At 45.9% G+C, this 18,704-nt stretch overlaps 1 protein-coding gene across 1 annotated transcript in view; it reads left to right on the top strand.

Annotated features, from left to right (window-relative positions):
- The window catches only part of RfC38 (replication factor C subunit RfC38), a 76,668-nt gene that overhangs the window by 14,726 nt on the left and 43,238 nt on the right, over window positions 1-18,704 (top strand). The window lies entirely within an intron of this gene.

Genomic DNA, 18,704 nt, shown 5'->3' with positions numbered 1-18,704 from the left:
ACAACCAGGCAATCAAAGAAAATTGATTGTGGCCTGTTTCATTGCTAAGCAACCTCTGTGTATGCGGCCCAGTAAGGCTGCTCACAAGGCTTGGTTGTTTCCCCACAGTGCTTCTGGTCGTGATGCTTAGAGGACATACCTCAAATTCCTCTCTAAAATCGAGATGTGCGTTAAACTTGCTTATCCTTTTAGTGTTTACCGCTTGTGACTTATGTCTTTTCTTTATTCAGTCACTTGCTTTTCTATTCATTATCTGTGAGTGAGTGTGTGCTTTATGCCTAGTGAGACTCGGAATTTGCGTTATTACCCAAGCCTGGATATCTACCCTTATGGCATTTCTCATGATCCAGGCAAACGTAGATCCGCATCCCTTTTGTCTCTCTTGCCTAGAGAAGAGATGTTCAATGAAATCACCAAGTAAGTTCAATAGGGAGTGGACTTTCTCAATGGGAGGGATATTACAGTAATACCTTGAGATTCGAGTTTAATCTGTTCCGGGACCGAGCTCATATCTCAGATGAATTTTTCCCTTTAAAATAGCTAAAAAAATTAATCCGTTCCCATCTTCTGAAAAAAATCCTAAAAACAGTATTTGTTCCGTAACTGGAATAAAAACCACACTATTTATTAGGTGTATTACTTTTGGCGAAGCTGAAATGACGAGCCATTTAAGTTTAGTGAGGGTTCCACACCGCTAGTTAGCTAGTTAGCTTGCTACCACTCCCACTCGCACACCTGTGATTTAGCTCACTTTACGTTTGGCTCGGATGGTGACCAGACATTGCCGCTCTTCATCCTTCACCTTTATTGGACTGCCATTAATCTGTTTTTGCTTTTTCTTTGTTCTAGTGTGTGTTGACTTCTGCAAGTATGCGCACCTGGCCTGGACTCACCAGCTGGCCCTGTGCAACTTTTATGTCGGTGGTGGAGACCGATCCCCACACCATTTGTCCCACCTGCAGAGGTCAACGGTGTGATTATAACAATAAGTGTAGGGAGTGGTCTGCCTCCCAGTGGGAGAGGTTTGGGCGACGGCAGAAGAAGTCTAAGCGGGATATTTCTCCTTCGAAGGCTCCTTCGAAGGGGGAAAAACCCAAGGCCTCTTCTTCCGTCTCCCGACCCTCCTCCGAAGCTCCTACTTGTTCGGTCTCTTCCGAGAGACCGTCGAGTAGTAGCGTAGACCAATTTAATATCGGCCAACCCCGGTCCTCGAGAGATAGTGTTGCTTCCCCTAGCAAAGCGGCCCCACCTCTCCCCCCGGGTGAGGCCTTGTCAATAACTTCCCTGTATCAGGTTCGGTCATCCTTGGGGCTCCCGGGTCCGCCTTCCAAGGACTCATTGCTGCAAGTCATCCACCTGGGTGCTAGTGTGCAGCAGTCATCGTTGCCGTCGGAGGTAGATCCTCTGGCGCTTGTCGAAGTTGTTTTGTCAGAGGTGTCGCCTATGATCTCGACCGACTCTCTCCTCCTCCAGACTCTCCAGCGGTTGCTGCCGACTTAGTTTCCCCCGGTCCTGATCATCCTTTGAGGGGTAAACTAAGTTCAACGTCTGTCTCTCCTGTGAGTGTTTCTCTCCCTCGGGGGAGTTCACTGATAGAGACTCCTCTTTGGAGGACTGCCGCAGCTCACGGTCAGCTTGCTGATCCAACGGCCCCTGTGCGCGCAAGCACCAGCTCATATGATGAAATCCCCGGGGATCAAGTTTCCAAGGTCAGGCTCAGAAGCTTCACACACTATTAAGATTATGAGCCTCATCCATTGTTTAGATGGACTGGATAAGCTCCCTCATACGGAAAACCGCTAACAGACAGTATGCTACCGACTCCATCTTTCCACAACCTCAAAGCCCCTGACACAGGTTCGATGTGATGCTTTCTAAGCAGACTAAAGATAATTTAGACTCGGTACTTAAGTCTAAGCATCAGTAGGTCCTCAAAACTACTACCATTACCCCTGTCACACCAGAGAAATTTTTATTTACACTCTGGCACATTTTCAGAACCCACTCCCTATTGACGCTGATTTTGCTAACCTGGTTCCATTGGTACTGGTCGATAAATTGTCTAACCTCCCCTCCATTGTTCCTGGTCCCGCAATGACAAACATGGAGGTAGCAGCTATGTCTGCAATCCAAGCCTGCTCTTGGCTACACCACTGGTCTGGGGCAGTTTCCCACTTTACGAGGACAGAAAACTTTAGGGAAGAATAGGTCCTTCAGCAATTTGAGGAATTATGTTGATCTGGAGCTAAAGCTGTAGAATTCCTTTTGCATCAGAACATTTACCTATGGGGTAACTATCCTAAAGAGGCACAACACTGTCTTAGCCAAATGCTTCAGACAGCTGTCTCAGTGGGACGTCTCGGCCCGTAGAAACTCTGACTCCCTCAAAGGTAACTACAGCTATAGCGTAGGTAATGAGGTTAAAACAAACTCCTATGATAAGGGCAATGGCACCTAGGTTACCTGCCCCCCAGCAGCAGCTAAGGAACTTGCCTATTAAGCCAGCTATGCAGCGAAGCCGACTTTTGCCTTTAATAGATTCGTAACAGCCCTTGAGACAAGCCCCCAGGCCTACCTTTCGTCAGAGAGGACATCCCTCCGGACTAAGAACAGGCGGTCACAGAGGCTTCTGCTAAGAAGGGCATGTCCCCCTCATCTTACCACCAGTATGGGGAATGCCTACTAATCTTTTGGCCAAGGTAGCAGGACTTCAGGGTCAACCCTTGGACATAGAGTCCCTCTCTATAGCTTGACTGCCATCTCTGATAATCCAAAAATTTTAGACAAAAGGCTCAGTAAAGGACCTCGTCTTATTAAAGGAAGTATCCAAATTGTTGGCTAAAGGAGGCACAGCCTCGCTCCTGCCATGCCACCTGGTAGTAAAGATACATGAGTATGCAAAGATCAAAACATCCTTCCTCTCGGTAAGGTTATTCTCTAGTGGAGAGCGGTCACTGGTAAGTATCGGAATTAATCAGGGACAGCAGTGGCCGCTGAAAGTCCTTTGCTCCTCCCAGCGGCAATGAGACTTGACCTTGTAAGGTTCCATATCTTGTGGCCTCCCAGCGGCAATGAGACTTGATCTTGTAAGGTTCCATATCTTGTGGTATAGTTACCTCTCACCGTTGGTTTACTAACTCCTGGTGTATTACTAATCAGTCCAAGACCAAAAACTACAGTAATAGGTGATTCTTCTTTAGTATCCCTTAGAGTGTCTGGACCTTAAGCTTACTGTTCCGTCTCATTCGTCAGACTGAACGAAATCTGAACCTCCAGAGGAATCAAAATAATGCTAGTATCTTCAAAGGAGGCTAGAGGAGTGGTACCCAGACCTACAGGAACTACTCACAGAAGGTCTGAGGAAACCTCCAGAATGACTAAAACCTAATAGGTTAACCCCGCCTAGGAAAAGTTCTAATTTGCAGTGCATTGCCGGCCACGTCACAACGGGAGACCAATTGGCTGCACTTCCGAAAGAAGGGAGATCGAGCCCAACTATGAAAAAGTTGTCTGCAACAGTCTGTCAGGCCAAATGGAACCTTTAATGATCAGGGTTATGTGAGGGATATTTTCCTCTGAATATGTGCTATTTGATGACCGCGAGGAACAAATTCCTTGTCAGTCAAGGAGGTAAAGGACTACTGCTAGACCTTAAACCAAGTTCTCAAACTGAATGAGCTTTACCTCCCCTCTTCTGGAGGTCTCTCGGTTCTTGCTCGGGGTTTTAGTAGGCAGGCTTGTTCCCCTCTTGGAATATGTAGAAGGGTGCTCAACTTTGAAGAAATCACTCCATGATCCCACGCATAAAACCTAAGCAGGGATCTTACCATATAGACTGCCTTCTTCCTTGCCTTATGTTCAGCCAAGGAGAATAAGAGGACTTCATGATCTATTTAACCTTGTGTCCCATTCCAGAGGGTACAAAGAATTTTTTTGTATCCTTTGCTCTCAAATTTGTGACCGGAACCCAGATTCCGGGGGAATGTCAGTTGTACTTATTTGCGATCTTTTCTTCCGCAGAAGTTGCAAGGGCACTTCCAAAATGATCAAACCTTCTTCGACAACCACACAAGAAAGTTCCACATTGCAGTGCATTGACTTGTCTCTTCACTGTTGGAGACTATCCAGCATCTCCCCTGAAAGAAAGGCTTTAAGAGACCAACTTAGAAATAGCTCTCTGGATATCTCCGAAAGTTTTCCGAAGCAGTATACCAGACAAAGTGGAAAATCCTTCGTGATTGGTGTTGTAGGGGGAATATTGTTACACGCAAGGTCATTACTCCCCTGATTGCAGGGGGAATATTGTTACACGCAAGGTCATTACTCCCCTGATTGCAGAAGTTTTTGGTGTCCCTGAGTAGCAAGGAATCCCTTTCAGTCACTGGGGTGGAAAACTACCGCTCGGCCTCAAGCCATGTATACAAACTGAAAGGGCTTGATCTCTCCTCGTCGTGGGAACTCTCGGCTCTCATTAGGAGTTTCAAGCAATCTTGCCCTCCTCGAAAACTCAACCTCTTCCTGGGATGGGACAAAAAGTTCTACAGGCCTTAAGACAAGCCCCTTACAAACCTATGCATAAAGCCTTAGACAGGGACTTTACCCTGAAGATTGTCTCCCTCCTTGCATCCAAGAGAGTAAGTGAATTACACTTTCTATCTTATGTCACATTACAGAGGATGGAAAGAACTATCCTTGTCTTTTGTTCCCAAATTTGTGACCAAAACTCCAAATCCTGTTGAAATTGATATCAGATGTGATTCTTTCATGATCTTGTCTCTTGTCTCTCAAAGTGGTAACTGATGCCCCGGATGACATGTTACTCTGTCCTGTAAGAGCAGCGAGTAGATATCTGAAAAGAATGCAGTATCACAGACCTAAAATTGCCAATTTTTCGTGAGCACTGACTGCTACAAAGAGAAAGTATCCAAAAACACTATCTATATGATTAAGAGAAACAATCAGGAGAGCTTATATCCTTAGGGAAAGCGTCGCTAAGGGCCCTACTCGAGCACGTGATGAACATGGGCCCTGCATGTCCACCAGTGGGAGGATGCCTACAAAGTTGCGCAGACAGGTGGCAGCAACTCGGGGCCGATTCCTGGACGATTTCCGTAATCAGTCAGGGATATCGCGTCCCGTTCACAACATCTCTACCTCCCCTGACGACGAATCCAGTGTCGTTGAGCTCCCTTGCTATGGGATCAGCAAGGGGGCAAGCCCTTCGGTCAGAAGTCCAGACCATATTGAAGAAGGGCGCTCTCCAAGAGGTCCTCGACGGGTCTCCAGGCTTCTTCAGTCGACTCTTTCTTATATAGAAGGCTTCTGGAGGCTGGAGACCAGTCATTGACCTCTCGGCTCTGAACAAGTTTGTCAAGCAAACTCCGTTCAGCATGGAGGCCGCAGACACGGTCAGACTTGCAGTTAGACCGCAAGACTTCATGTGTACACTGGATCTGAAGGACGCGTACTTCCAGATCCCAGTCCATCCCTCTTCAAGGAAGTACTAGAGATTCAGCCTAGACAACAAGGTTTACCAGTTCAAGGTGCTGTGTTTCGGTCTCTCCACAGCACCTCAGGTTTTCACCAAAGTGTTCACCCTAATATCGTCGTGGGCACACAGGTTCGGCATCCGTCTCCTCCGTTATCTGGACGACTGGCTGATCCTAGCAGACTCGAAGTCATCCCTTCTTCAACACCGAGACAAACTTCTGGGACTTTGCCAGGATCTGGGGATCATGGTAAATCTCGAGAAGTCCTCTCTGCTTCCCACTCAAAGACTGGTATACCTAGACATGATCATAGACACCAATCTCCACAAAGCCTTCCCATCAGACGACAGGATAGCAAGGCTAAGGAGGGTCGCAAGCTCTTTCCTCAGACGAGAAGAACTTCCAGCCCAATCGTGGTTACGTCTCCTCGGTCACCTCTCTTCTTTGGCTTGTCTAGTTCCCAACGGTCGCCTCAGGATGAGATCCCTCCAGTGGCGACTCATGTCCCGGTGGAATCAAGGTTACGATTCTCCGGACTTCATGATCCATATGGGACCTGCGGAACGGACAGACCTCCAGTGGTGGGTGACAGACGAGACCCTACGAAGAGGAGTGGATCTTCTCGTCCTCCCCCCGGATTTGATGCTGTTTTCGGACGCCTCAAAGAAAGGGTGGGGGCCCACTTTTTGCACCACAGGACCTCAGGCCTGTGGTCAGAATCAGAAAAGTGCCTCCATATAAATCTTCTAGAGATGAAGGCCGTCTTCATGGCCCTTCAACAGTTCCAACAATACCTGGCGAGTCACTCCGTGGTGGTGATGAGCGACAACACCACAGTAGTGGCTTACATCAACAAGCAAGGAGGTACCTCTTCAAAGTAGCTATCCCATCTCGCAGTAGAGATACTGAGATGGACCGAAGTCCACTCGATTCCACTATCGGCACGTTTCATTCCAGGCAAGAGGAATGTGCTCGCCGACAATCTGAGCAGAGCGTCTCAGATAGTGAGTACCGAGTGGTCTTTGGATCATCTAGTAGCCAACAAAGTCCTGACTTTGTGGGGTTCCCCGACTGTGGATCTGTTCGCGACAGAGTTGAACTTCAAGCTTCCGCTGTACTGCTCCCCAGTCCCGGATCCCAAGGCACTCTGGCAAGATGCCTTCCAACAACGGTGGGACAACATCGACGTGTACGCCTTTCCCCCGTTCTGTCTGATGAGGAGGGTGCTCAACAAGACCAGAATATCGGTCAATCTTTCAATGACCCTCATAGCTCCGCTATGGCATCATGCGGAATGGTTTCCAGACCTTCTGCAACTCCTAACGGAACTTCCGAGAGAACTCTCCCCGCGACACAAGCTACTCAGACAACCACATGCCAACATCTTCCACAAAGCCGTAGCTTTGCTACGGCTTCACGCCTGGAGACTATCCAGCATCTCCTCGCTGAGAGAGGATTTTCGCAACAAGTTGCGATTAGGATGTCTGGACATATGCGAAAGTTACCCGCATCTGTCTACCAGGCAAAGTGGAAAGTCTTCTGTGGTTGGTGTCGTGGAAGGGGTATCTCTCCACTCGATGCCACTATTCCAGCAATAGCGAAGTTCCTCGTCTATTTGCGGGAAGAAATGCGCCTTTCAGTCTCGGCGGTGAAAGGCTATCGCTCAGCCTTAAGTCTAGCCTTCATGCTCAAAGGAATGGGCATTCTTCCTCGCTGGAACTTTCCCTACTCATACGAAGTTATGAACTTACCTGCCCTCAGTCGGAAGTGAGACCTCCTCCATGGAACGTGGTTTGAGTTCTCAGGTCTCTTAAGAGACCTCCCTATGAACCATTACGCCAGGCTTTAGATCTCCACCTAACTTGGAAGATGGTGTTCCTACTAGCTTTGGCCTCGGCCAAGCGAGTCTGTGAACTTCATGGTCTCTCATATGACATCGCCCATTCAAGGGGATGGGGGGAGGTGACGTTCAAATTCGTCCCTGAGTTTATTGCTAAGACTCAAAATCTGGGGGTTCCGGACCCTCGGTTCGACTCCTTCCAGATTTCGAGTCTTCGTTCTGTAACAGATGACCCAGACCATCTCCTACCGTCCACAGTAAGGAGTCTGAGGCTATATCTCAAAAGAACGGCTGCAGTCTGTCCCCAGGTGCAGGCATTGTTTATGAGCACTGGGAGGACTAAGAGGAGGGTCACCAAGAACACCATCTCGGCATGGATTCGTAGGGTGATTCATCTGTCCCTGAATCCAGACCCTCCTCCGTCACGTCGCCCTAGAGCACATGATGTTAGGGGCGTAACTACGTACCTGGCCTTCTAGAGAAATTTCTCAGTGACGCAGGTTCTTCAAGCTGGTGTGTGGAAGCGTCAGACGACCTTCACAGCCCACTACCTGCAAGACGTGACCCACAGGAGGCTCAATACGTTTTCTATCGGCCCTGTGGTGGCTGCACAACAGCTGGTTTAAAACCTCAGGCTCCTTAGTGGACAAGTAGCAGAAGGTAGAGGGCATTGTTACCCGGTCTTAGTCTGCATGAATGAAAAGGTTTGTCTGGCCCTTATTCTTTTCTTCATCTTCCCCTCCCTTGGGGAAAGCAGCATCCTGGGTTCTCTGCACAGCTGCCCTTGAACCACTGCAGGTAAACCATGCTTCCTTGTGTTCCTAGTATTAAGCTAATACTGTCACGTCCCCATACCCTGACGAGGTGGTATTGGGAGAGTCCTAGCCTAAAGTTTCCATCTAAAGGACTACAGGTCAACTTCCTAGGACGAGTCGCACTTTATTATACCTTCACACACAGCTTACGTAGGCCGCAGTCCTTGCGTAACAAGGTTCTAGCGAGGTGCAGGGACTCCTTATTGTTGAGTGCTGGCACACTCAAATATTGAGTCCCCGGGCAAAGCCAAAAGTCAGTACTGGCCGGGACTTTCCACCCTTCCTAATGGGTGGGTCACCCCTATTAAATAGCGTGGTTTGTATGTCAGTTACATAACAAATGACAAATTTGTAGATAATTTGTATTTTTCCTAACTATACAAACCTTAGCTATTTAATCAAACTTGCCCGCCACCCCTATCTCCCTTGAAGTCCTACCTCTAAGCAAAGTGAGCTCAAGCACAGGTGTGTGTGAGGGGGGGTTAGCAAGCTACCCTCCCTACCCCCCGCTAACTAGCTGTGGGGTAGTAAAACCTCGTTAAAATCTAATGGCTCGTTATTTCAGCCACACCAAAAGTAATAACCCCTATTAAATAGCTAAGGTTTGTATAGTTAGGAAAAATACAAATTATCTACGAATTTGTCATTTGTTCCGTAAGTAAGTAAGTAAGTAAGATATATTTATAAGGTAATACGTATAAAGAAAATAAAAGGCTACGATAATTTCCTGTGTACAACTTTGTGTATGAAATTATATTACAAATGGTTTTCAAATGAAAAAGAAAATTGGTTAAGAAACAAAAAAGTTTGTAGTTTAAAGTAGCGCCCCAAACTAACCGTTTTGATGGGGCACAGTTGTGCTCCTTTTGTTCATTATGCTATATTACAAGAGAGAGGGATTGTGATCAGCTGACAGTTAAGTACTCTTAGTAATTTTTGTAGAAATTAACCCAAAGTTAATGATTAAAAAGGAAGATATGATGTTATGTTACTTTACTGTTGTGTAGGTACAATTCTTTTGCTCTTTGGTATGCAGTAGTGTATCAGTAGCTGTTAATGATTAGCCAATACAAATAAAAAAAAACTAATTTTATGAAAATAAACTAGTAATTAATACAGAAAGGAAAAAGATTTAGGATATGTTTCCAACACTACTGTACTGTATGGTACAGTACTGCATTTTTTGTTTTATCTTTGGTGATCATATATTGCCTGCCAAAAATAGTAGTCAGTAGATGAAAGAAAATGCTGGGGTTTTCAGGCCTTGCTTCCTAGCAAAAATATATTCACTACAGTACAGTTCCAGTGAATATACTAATAACCATTTCATAATTTAATTACCACATTTCTAAGGAAACATAAAAACACATATGCATATATGTTTTAAGTAAGCTAGGATTTTTTTCTATCTAAGCCTACTATCAATTCTGTTGATGTCATGTGACTAGGAAGTTGTGCTCAGAATATCTGCTATGATGGTAGATCGTTTAACAAATGTTTCGCTTAGGAATTTAACCCTTTGGTGAAGGGGAAGTACCTGTATTGTTTTCCATTGTGTTCATACATATCTATGGAATAAGTAAAGTCATCAACTTGCTAGCCAAGCCTCTAAAAGATAGTTGTCATGAATGGAACAAACAGGAAAATAGAATCAGTACTGTGCAATGACCACGGCTACTTGTTGGCCAGCTAACAGAACCGAGAGATGTACTTAGGAACTACAGTGCCTTCTGCAGATGTTGCTGATTCACCTTTCTTATAAAGCAATATTGTGAGGTTAAAAAGGCTTTTCTTTCTATGATGAATGTAATTCTGGGCATCTTATTTAAGTTGGAGCAATTGACACATGCACAGAAGCATTTTTGCATGTGCTCCATTTTTACTTTCTCAGCCATTCACTGTTACACTATTATTCTTATTGCAGTATTGGTGTTTAGGTTAAATTTTGGGGTCAAAAGATGCAAGTATAAGATTGTAAAAGTACTTTGTAGGATTTAAAGTGAAGAGCATTTAGCATATAGTAGAGGTGATTGAAAATATTGATATTTTAATGCAATAAATTGTTACATCTGAAATGGAAGAGGTGATGGCCTCATTGCATCCCATATCCATTTTGGGTGGAATGGAGCCAATCTGTGGTGTGCATTGAAGCCTTCCATGCGGAGAAGTTGAATGTTTAAATGAAATGGCATTATTGATGTTTTTGCCAAAGTATTCATATTGGGAAGTTACAGCAAGTGGAGAATGAATTTATGAAATGTAGATAGATATCTTGGCCCTAAGTGAAACACATAAGGGGATTGGTAAGGAAATCTTAGAGGCAATTTATATATCTATTCAGGGAGAACAGATGGAGTTGGAAGAGAAGGGGTAGGAATGATGATGACACCAAGAGCAGAAAAGGGATTAACAGCGTGGAGAGCTATAAATAGTAGAATGTTACTAGCAAAGTTTAGTTCAAGGCAGTGCAATACGAGTATTATTGTTTGCTATGCCCCAACAAATAATTCCCCTGAAGAAAGGATAGATGAATACTGTGAAGAATTGCAGAGTATAATACAGTAGATGAGATCCCAGACAGATATGAAAATTGTGATTGGCAACTTCAATGCTAAAGTTGGAAGGAATTATCAAGGTATAGAGAATGGGTTTCGAGGGCCTGGCAAAGTTGCAAACGAAAATGTAGCACATTTTATGTTTTTGTTCAACAAACAATCTTGTTATTGGAGGTACTCTTTTTAGCACAAGGACATCCACAAATATACATGGACTTCACCATGTGGCAATTACAAAATTCAAATAGATCACATAGCCATTAATAAAGAAAGAAGGAGGACTCTTGAGAAGTGTAGGAGGCTATAGAGGTGCAGGTATTGGTAGTGATCACCAACTCCTTATTGCCACACTTGAATTAAAACTGAAAGCACCCAACAGAAATGTAGATAGAATACCTAGGTTTGATACAACTAATTTTCTAGAAGATGAGCACAGAAACATTGCAATTGAATATAGGAATCAATTTGCAGTCTTAGAGACTTTAAGAGACGAATAGCAGACAATTAATAAAGAGTGATGTGATATTAACAACATATATCAGTCAGTTGGTAGGGAAGTTTTGGGATGTGCAGTTACATGGAGAAAGCCATGGATATCAAATGATACTTGGGATACTATGAAAAGGAGACAAAGACAGAAATTGATTGTTGAATGTTTTCAAGAAAGTAATGAAAATTACAAGGTAAAGCATGCTAAGTATTCCAGTATTGATAGTGTGGTCAAAAGAAAAGCCAGGAATGACTGGAGAGAATATTTAGACAGGAAAGCAGATAAGGCTGACAAAGCTATGAATTCAAGGAGTGGCTCTGGTGTAAGAATTGCTCATGAAATTATTAATGAAATCTGTACGGGGACAAAGAAGCAACAGATACCCATCAAAAAGAGAGATGGGTCCAATATAATAACAGAAGATTAAGAAAGGCAACGTTGAATGGAACACTTTAGTGAGGTCATGAAAAGGAGATTTGAAGGAAATAATTTGATTGATATACCTGGAGCTGAGGAAGACCTTGATGTGCCTACAGATTAATTTATTATGTTTAAAGTTGAAGCTGTCGTTAGAAAATTCAAGATATGGAAAGCTACTGGATACGATGGAATAACTGCTGAGATGATGTTAGCCGAAAATGAAGTGACTCCCAGAGTACTTACAAGATTATTTTGTAGAAAGTGGTGTGAAGCAAAACCTGATGAATGGGAGCTAGGAGTGTTGGTGGAAATGGCAAAAAAAAAAAAAAAAGATCTGACTGATTGTAATAAGTACAGAGGCATCACACTTATGTCACCTATCATGAAAATATATAGTATGCTTATTCTAAAGAGATTAGAGAGAAAGAGAGATGAATAAGCAGGATCTAGAAAAGGTAAAAGTTGTACTGACCAAATTTTCATTTCTAAGACATGCTATACAGCAATTTATAAAATATAGAAATCCACTTTTGATGGGATTTGTGGACTATGAAAAAGCCTTTGATAGTGTGCACCGGCCAATTTTGTTGAAATTCGTGCGTTATGGAGTTCCTCTTAAGAATGTAAATTGGATCAAGTCTGTTCATGAGCATAGCAAGTGCAAAGTTAATTTTAGTGGAGTCCTATCATATGAATTTCTAGTGAACAGTGGAGTACTCCAAGGGGATGTGTTGTCACATATGTTGTTTATCCTCCTCGTGAATTTTGTAATGCATAGAGCAGTTGGGGATGGTAGAGAAGGATTGGACTGGACTGGTAACAGGAAATTAGCTGACCTAGCATATGCCGATGATGCTGTCCTTTAAAACAGAACACTACAGGATATGCAATGCATGCTTATCAGAATGCATGAAATATCACTTGAGGTTGGGATCAAGACAAATAAAAGACAGATTACTTGTACGAGAATGGAACGAGCAATGGAAAATGAAATATCATTGGAAGGAGAAAGGATTAATGAGGTACTGTAGAATCATGTAAATATCTAGGAACTATGATCTCTAATACAGGGTCTTTAGAATTGGAGTTTAATGATAGATTGCAAAAATTAAATCAGACAATGGCTAGGGTAAGTAAAATTTGGAAATCAAATTGCATCAAATTACATATAAAAATCAGGCTATATATGAGGTTGGTGAGATCGGTGTTACTGTATGGACATGAGCCATGGTATTATGGTATGACAATGAAACAATATCCAACAGGTTTTGTAACTTTGAGAACAAAGCCCTCAGAATAATATTGGGAGGTAAATAGCAGAACAAGATTAGAAATGAAACTATAAGAAAAATTACTCAAGTGCCATATGTGGATGAGATTATGATGAGGGGTAGATGGAGATGGTTTAGGCATGCTCTTTACACTCTCCAAGAGAGATCAGTTCATCAAACTTTTAACTGGGCTCCACAAGGCACTATAAGAGTTGGAAGACCCAGACCTACATGGCTGAGGATTGTGAAGCTTAAAGTAGCTGATGAATGGAGAGGTATTGATTTAAAAGCTCAAGATAGACGACTGGTGAAATATATCTGAGGTCCTTTTGCGTTAATAGGCATATGAGGAGATGATGATGATGATCATATACATTTATGAAATGATTTAACTAGACCATAAAGCTACATTTTCAATATTAATCTTACCCGATGATCATGTAGCTGTCAACTCCGTTGCCCGACAGAAATCTACGGTCGGGATACGCCAGCGATCGCTTATACAGGTGGGGGTGTACTCACCAGTGCCATCTGTGGTCAGGTACCCCAGTACTTCTTGTCAACAAGACCTCAATTTTTCCTCTGTCGTGCCACCGGCAAGACCTACATGGATACGCTGTTGATTTTGGAGTCTTTTGTTCACGATTTGGTGAAGTATTTGCTCTGAAATTTAGCCTTCGCTTTACAGGAAGCTTTAGCCTTAGCTTAGCAAGCTTTTGGTATTAACTTGATTCATTGGTTAACGATCTTTGCTTTACTTTGGAATTCCCCCTTGACTACTTCTAGAATTCAAGATGTCTGACACTTCCCAAGTTCCTAAATATAGGCGATGTAGTGTTAGTACTTGTAATAGGCGTCTTCCGAAGGCCTCTGTTGATCCTCACACCGTATGTTCCAATTGTAGGGGAAAATCCTGTCAATTGGAAGATCGATGTGGGGAATGTGCTGGGCTTTCGGAATTCGATTTTAATGAATTCCTCAGATATACTCGTAGGTTAGAGAAGGAGAGAGATAGGAGGAGTTCTTCTCGCTCTTTGGTTATTTCCTCTCCCCATGCCCCTCAACCTTTTCCTTCCCCTGTGGTGGTGACCCCCGAACCTGCTACGAGTGCTCAGCCTGCAATGGCTGATATGTTGCGTGCCATTCAGGCTCTCGGTGATAAGGTGGAGTCGTTGGTTAGTGACCGCAATCAGCTCTTGGCGGATGTCAGAGAGCTGAAAGCGAAGAGTGCAGTGGGAAGTGTTAGTGCTAGTGCTGTGCATAGTGTCAGTGTCAGTGTTGCGCATGAGGATACATCTGTGCGTGCCAGTCGTCCTCCCAGTCCGGGACCTCTTGCAAGCTCCCAAGCCCAGGGGAGAAGCAATGTCGAAGGACCAAAGGGTTCGGCGGGCCTTGATCGGCGCACAGATGTATCCTCAGTGGTTGCGGACGTATCTGCTAAGGATCGTCCCTTCCACTCCCAGACGAATGAGCCCTTACATTCCTCGTCTGTGGAAGAGGTTTCCAGGAGGAAACGGTGGACTAAGGTCTCACGACCGCTTAAGCGTAAAGTCCCTTCAGAGCTAGTCCAACGGCCCAGGTGTAGCCACTGGGTCAGTTCGGACTCGCCGCAGTCATCGGATGACTGCACACCTCCCAAGAGAGGTAGAGTGGTCCCTCAACAGGCCTCTGCTCCAACCACAGTAGACCCTAAGTGGTCCATGCTGCAGACTATGCAGTCTCAGCTTGCGGCTTTTATGCAGGATTATCAGGCAGAGAAGGTTAACATCCCTCCTCCTGTGAGAGCTCCTCCACAGTTGCGCAGTCCTCAGCCCATGCAGCATGCTCTGCAGACCTTACAACTTGAGCCGCATTCCTTGCAGCATGAGCCTCATACCATGCAGCATGAGCCTCATCCCATGCAGCATGAGCCTCATACCTTGCAGCATGAGCCTCATACCTTGCAGCATGAGCCTCATCCCATGCAGCATGAGCCGCATGCCATGCAGCATGAGCCGCATACCATGCAGCATGAGCCGCATCCCATGCAGCATGAGCCGCATGCCTCACAGCATGCTCTGTATACCACACCGCATGCTCCTCAGCCCACCGCAGACCCTCCCTCACACCGGCCCTCTGCTTTTGTTGTTGCCAGCTCACAGTCTGTCCAGCAGAGGCATGATGATGGATCCGCAGGTACGCATGCACCCGTTCTGCAGGATTCAGCCGTTCAGCTTGCTGCTCTGCCTTTGCCTCTTCCAACTCCTCTGTCGGGTGAGGAGGCTTCTGAGGATGAAGCTGCTCATCTTGATGATCCTCATTCTGATGTTGAAGGACACAAGTCTTCGCCACCCTCCTTAGACTTCCGCAAAGTCCTTGCTTTGTTCAGAGAGTTGTACCCTGAACACTTTGTGTCTGCAACCCCTCGTTCTCCTCCCTCCGAGTTTGCTCTGGGCATGCAGTCTACTGCGCCTGCCTTCACCAAGCTTGTTCTTGCCAGATCTTCAAGGAGAGCTTTGAGGGTTATGGGGGATTGGTTGCAGTCCAAGAAGCAACTGGGAAGGACCTCTTTTGTGTTTCCTCCTCCCAAGCTGGCTTCTAAGTCGGGCGTCTGGTATGCCACGGGAGAGGAACCTGGCTTGGGGGTTCCTGCCTCTGCCCAGGCCGACTTCTCAAGTCTGGTTGACTCTCCCCGCAGGTTGGCTATGAGACGTTCGAAGATCTGCTGGTCCCCTACAGATCTTGATCACTTGTTAAGGGGAGTCTTTCGTGCCTTCGAAATATTCAACTTCCTCGATTGGTGTCTGGGAGCCTTAAGCAGGAAGACTGCCCCTTCTGACAAGGACTCAGCCATGCTGATCATGTCCAGCATGGACAAGGCAATACGGGATGGGTCTGGCGAGCTTGCGGCTTCTTATGTATCAGGGGTCCTCAAGAAAAGGGAACATCTGTGCTCCTTCTTATCTGCTGGTATCACCCCTTGCCAGAGGTCAGAGTTACTTTTTGCTCCTCTGTCCAAGTGTCTGTTTCCGGAGGAATTAATTAAGGGGATGACTGCCTCTCTTCTCCAGAAGGATACGCATGACCTCATGGCTTCTTCTGCACGTAAGGCTAAGACCTTACCTTCCGTGACTATACCTTACCGCCCTCTAGCAGGTGATACTCCTGCTTCCAGGTTCATCCCACCCTTTCGTGGCAGAACCTCCAGCAGAGGAGGTACCCGTGCAGACAGTAACCGTGGCAAGCCCAAGAAGGGTTCCAAGTCCACAAGAGGCAAGTTTTGACTTCCCTCCTCTCCAAACAGCTGAGGAGCCAGACTCAAGACCTTCTGGCAAGCTTGGGAGAGCAGAAGTGCAGACGCTCAGTCTGTGAAGTGGCTGAGGGAGGGATACAGAATTCCTTTCTGCCGCAATCCCCCTCTAGCTACATCTTCCATCAACCTCTCTCCCAACTACAAGGAGGAGGACAAGAGGCTAGTGTTGCACCAAGAGGTGTCGCTCTTGCTACACAAGGAGGCAGTGGTCATAGTCCGGGACCATCAATCCCCGGGCTTAACCGTCTCTTCCTGATAGCCAAGAAGACAGGAGGTTGGAGGCCGGTGCTGGACGTCAGGCAGACATCAGAGCCTCCCTCTATTTAGACGACTGGCTTTTAAGAGCTCCCACAAGTCGTCGTTGTCTGGAGAATCTCAGATGGACTATGGATCTGACCAAGGAACTGGGCCTCCTGGTCAATTTAGAGAAGTCCCAGCTCGTCCCATCCCAGACCATTGTTTACCTGGGTATGGAGATTCAGAGTCGAGCTTTTCGGGCTTTTTCCGTCGGCCCCAAGGATCAACCAAGCCCTAGAGTGCATCCTGAGCATGCTGAGAAGGAGCCGATGCTCAGTAAGGCAGTGGATGAGTCTAACAGGGACTCTTTCATCGCTGGCCCTGTTCATCGAGTTAGGGAGACTCCACCTCCGCCCCCTTCAGTATCATCTGGCTGCTCACTGGATCAAGGACATGTCGCTAGAGACGGTCTCAATTCCTGTTTCCGAAGAGATGAGGTCTACTCTAACGTGGTGGAAGAACAGCATTCTTCTCAAGGAAGGTCTTTCGTTAGCTGTTCAGACCCCCGACCACCATCTCTTCTCGGACGCATCAGACTCGGGCTGGGGTGCGACATTGGACGGACAGGAATGCTCGGGAACATGGAATCAGGAACAAAGAACACTCCACATCAATTGCAAGGAGTTGTTGGCGGTTCATCTGGCCTTAATGAACTTCAAGTCCCTCCAGCTAAACAAGGTGGTGGAGGTGAACTCCGACAACACCACAGCCTTGGCTTACATCGCCAAGCAGGGGGGGGACTCATTCGAGGAAGTTGTTCGAGATCGCAAGGGACCTCCTCATTTGGTCAAAAGATCGAAGGCTCACGCTGGTAACGAGGTTCATTCAGGGCGATATGAATGTCATGGCAGATCGCCTCATCCGGAAGGGTCAGGTCATCCCCTCAGAGTGGACCCTTCACAAGAATGTTTGCAGCAGACTTTGGTCCCTGTGGGGTCAGCCAACCATAGATCTGTTCGCTACCTCGATGACCAAGAGGCTCCCATTGTATTGTTCGCCGATTCCAGACCCAGCAGCAGTTCACGTGGATGCTTTTCTGCTGGATTGGTCCCATCTCGACCTGTATGCATTCCCGCCGTTCAAGATTGTCAACAGGGTACTTCAGAAATTTGCCTCTCACAAAGGGACACGGCTGACGTTGGTTGCTCCCCTCTGGCCCGCGAGAGAATGGTTCACAGAGGTACTGCAATGGCTGGTCGACGTTCCCAGGACTCTTCCTCTAAGAGTGGACCTTCTACGTCAACCTCACGTAAAGAAGGTACACCCAAGCCTCCACGCTCTTCGTCTGACTGCCTTCAATCTATCGAAAGACTCTCAAGAGCTAAAGGCTTTTCGAAGGAGGCAGCCAGAGCGATTGCTAGAGCTAGGAGGACATCCACTCTCAGAGTCTATCAATCTAAATGGGAAGTCTTCAGAACTGGTGCAAGGCCAATGCAGTTTCGTCAACCAATACCACTGTAACCCAGATTGCTGACTTCCTGTTACATCTAAGGAACGTTAGATCCCTATCAGCTCCTACGATCAAGGGTTATAGAAGTATGTTGGCAGCGGTTTTCCGCCACAGAGGCTTGGATCTTTCCTCCAACAAAGATCTGCAGGACATCCTTAGGTCTTTTGAGACCTCTAAGGAACGTCGGTTGTCTACCCCAGGCTGGAATCTAGACGTGGTCCTAAGGTTCCTGATGTCATCTAGATTTGAACCGCTCCAATCAGCCTCTTTCAAGGACCTCACATTAAAAACTCTTTTCCTAGTACAGTGATACCTCGGTAGTCGAACGACTCTATACTCGAACAATTCGGAGTTCGACCAAAATTTTCGAGAAATTTTTGCTGCGGTGCTCGACCAAAAATTCGGTACTCGACCAGCCGAACACGTGACGACCGCATGGGCTTTGTGATGATCGCGCCATCTCGGCCACTCTCGCTTGTTCGGGAAGCATCAGTTCTCTCGAGAGCGTCACTCAGACAACGCGCGATCAGCATTCGTTGTGATTTAGTGATTTTCAGTGCTTTTAATTGCTTTTTTAGCTTTCATAATGAGTCCCAAGAAAGTAATGAGTGTTAAGGGGAAGGAGAAGAGGAAAACAGTGCGAACAACGATCGAGTTGAAGAAGGAAATTATAGCGAAATATGAGAATGGTGTACGAGTGTCCGATTTAGCGGTAGAATACGGAATGGCGAAGTCGACCATTTCTACGTTTTTAAAGCATAAAGAAATGATTAAGAAGGCGAATG

This window comes from Palaemon carinicauda, chromosome 5 (assembly GCF_036898095.1).
Source record: "Palaemon carinicauda isolate YSFRI2023 chromosome 5, ASM3689809v2, whole genome shotgun sequence".
In the NCBI taxonomy this organism is placed as follows: domain Eukaryota; kingdom Metazoa; phylum Arthropoda; class Malacostraca; order Decapoda; family Palaemonidae; genus Palaemon; species Palaemon carinicauda.
This window is presented reverse-complemented; position numbering and strand designations above follow the sequence as displayed.